The sequence below is a fragment of the Triticum dicoccoides genome, chromosome 7B (genome assembly GCF_002162155.2).
Source record: "Triticum dicoccoides isolate Atlit2015 ecotype Zavitan chromosome 7B, WEW_v2.0, whole genome shotgun sequence".
Lineage (NCBI taxonomy): Eukaryota > Viridiplantae > Streptophyta > Magnoliopsida > Poales > Poaceae > Triticum > Triticum dicoccoides.
Window position 1 is genome coordinate 592115920 of NC_041393.1, and position 2784 is coordinate 592118703.

The window sequence follows — 2784 nt, forward strand, 5'->3', positions numbered from 1 at the left end:
TCGGCATCCTCACGTGTGCCTCAACACCCATCTGCCTCCTCGCGTACCTTCCCCGCCGCTTCTCATTATGGGCCTCCTCGCACCGACATCATCGCCCGGCAGACCTTCACCATCGCGGGCCTCATTGCCAACCTCCTCGCGCTAGCCTCATCGCCCAGCGAACCTGCTCCGTCGCGAGGGTCATCGTCGGCCTCCGGTGGCGAAGGTCCGCTGGGCGATGAGACCGACGATGAGGCTTGCGACATCGAAGGTCCGACAAGCGATGAGGCCGGTGCGAAGAGGCCGACGATGAGGCCCGCAGCGGAGCAGGTCCGCTGGGCGATGAGGCCTGCGCGAGGAGGCCGACGATGAGGCCTGCGGCGGCGAATGTCCGCTAGGCGACGAGGCTGGTGCGAAGAGGCCGACGATGAAACCCGCGGCGGTGAAGGTCCGCCGGGTGAATCGCCCAACGCGAGGAGGCCGACGATGAGGCCTGCGATGGCTACGAGCTACGGGCGGGCAGGGGAGGGGGCAGCTCCGGCGTCCGTGCTGCACCGGCGGGGGACCAGCGACGGGGGAGATCCGGAACTGCCCCCCATGTCCACCTTCGACCGCTCCAGCGCAATGCAGAGGGCCAGCTCCTCGTCGACATTGAGGTCAGAGTTGGAGCGGCTGCCGGCGCTCGACATGCTCGCCAGAGTCGTCAGATTGGATCGAATGAGGGAAGAAATTGGAGGAGGCGAGAAGAAGAGATGGAGCGAGAGCGGAGAGTGAAGTGAGCTAGGGTTCCGGATCAGGGTTTTTGTGGGGACGGAGTGGGGTCTACAGTGGGCCGGGCTGACATGGTGGATGCGCCCGGGAGCGGCCGGGCCGCCCCATATCCGCCCGGTAGGTTTGAGGCCGGCTTGAGGCGCTCGGTCGTTTTTTTGACCGGTTAGTGACCGGGCGGTCCGCCCGGGTGTTTGAGGTTGGTTTGAGGTGCCCGACTGTAGATGCCCTAAGTGTAGGTAGACATGCTATATATGATTCTCAGGCATGTCACTGGCTTACACTACTAGGAAAATGCTTATAGGTAGACATTTAGCAGTAGCGTTGGTTATATACCCCACGCTACTGCTACTTAGCAGTAGCGCCAGCCAAAACCAGCGCTGCAAGCGCACGTTAGCAGTAGCGCTTGTTTTCCAGGCCAGCGCTGCTGTTAGTGGGCCACGCACTCGGCCCACTATTGCAGCTTTAGCTATAGCGCTGGGCCTCCTCCCCCACACTGCTGCTAAGCCCACCTCTGCTTCCTCCCTCCGGCCCGTGCGCGCTCTCTCACTCACTCTCACACTCACACGCTCACACTCACGCGCCCCTCAATCCCCCGCTCCGGCGGCCGCCCCCATGTCCTACGCCGGTCGCCCTCCCCCGCGCGGGCTCTCCTCCCCCATCGGCCGCCCTCCCCCGCGTCGGCCCTCCTCCCCCGACGGCCACCCTCCCCCGCGTCGGCCATCCTCCCCCGCCGGCCGCCCTCCCCCACGCCGGCCCTCTTCCACCGAGTACTCCTCCCTCCTTCCTCCTCCTCCTCCCTCCCTCCCTAGTTATAATTATTAGAGAGTAGTTATTTTGAATCATATATAGTTGAAAAAATGTGGGTTCTTAGAATAATGTAGATTATGATCGAACCCTAGCTAGGACAGATTAGGTAGTATGAACCCTAGTTAATTTGTATGAACCCTAGGTTTTTAAATTAGCTAGGTTTTAAAACTAGGATAGAAACTTATCTAGGTTTTTAAATTAGGACAGAAATTTATCTAGGTTTTTAATTAGGTGTAGTTAATAGAATTTAGGCGTTTTAGGTGTATTTAACATAATTCTAGGTGTTTTAGTTGTTTTAGGTGTAGTTAACAAATTCTGGGTATTTATTTAGTTAAAGCAATTGTTGTTATTTTTTTAGTTAAAGCAATTTTTCCTGTTATATGCAAATTTGCAGTGGACATGTCATATTTTGAACATGTCACATTTTGGACATGTCATATTTTTCCGAGTGGCCTATGTTTTGCCATATTTTTACGTTATGGCAAATTTCAGGCACTCGATATGTCCTGTTTTTAGCAAAGGTTATGCCGAATTTTGCTAAGTGTTTATTAATTTTGTTTTCATAATTAAGCATTTGTTCTCGACGTCGACGATTCCTGGCCCGCATCCTCGTCGTCGACTCGGCGGAGGAGGCTTGCTTGATTATAGGGGCCATGTCCGGGACTGGGCTCCGCCTGGCTGGTACTGGGAGGTGCTACCTTCCGGGGCGCGCAGCTTGGTGAGGAGGCAGCCCGTCGTCGACCCGGACCTTATTTGGTGGCGGTCGCGTGGGCCAGTGACGGTGGGGAGGCCTTCGTCCACCGTAGAGGTGGTATCTCACCGTGTCAGCGAGGAGGATGAGCACGTCCGTCGCTACATGGTTGCGTTGGAGGGCAGGTCCGACAGTACCTGGATGGTTCTTCAGGGATCTCACTAGAGCTATGATCCTGTGATGGTTCCTTCTCTTTGGGTGTCCACTGCCCGCGCCGATACTCGTCGTTCGCTAGGGTTCTAGCTGTATTAGTGATGTTATATGTATGATACAATTCGAGATGTATTAGTGATAATATTCGATGATGTATGGACGCAAGAGATGATTTAGTTTTCTTATTGAATGCATGCTCATTTGAATACTATTTCGTTTTATGATTTAGTTTTGCTTATTGAATGCATGTCTCTTTCAACTATATGAACATAGGAAATGTCTGACGACGATAGCGAAAGGGAATTCGGTATATGTGAATACTG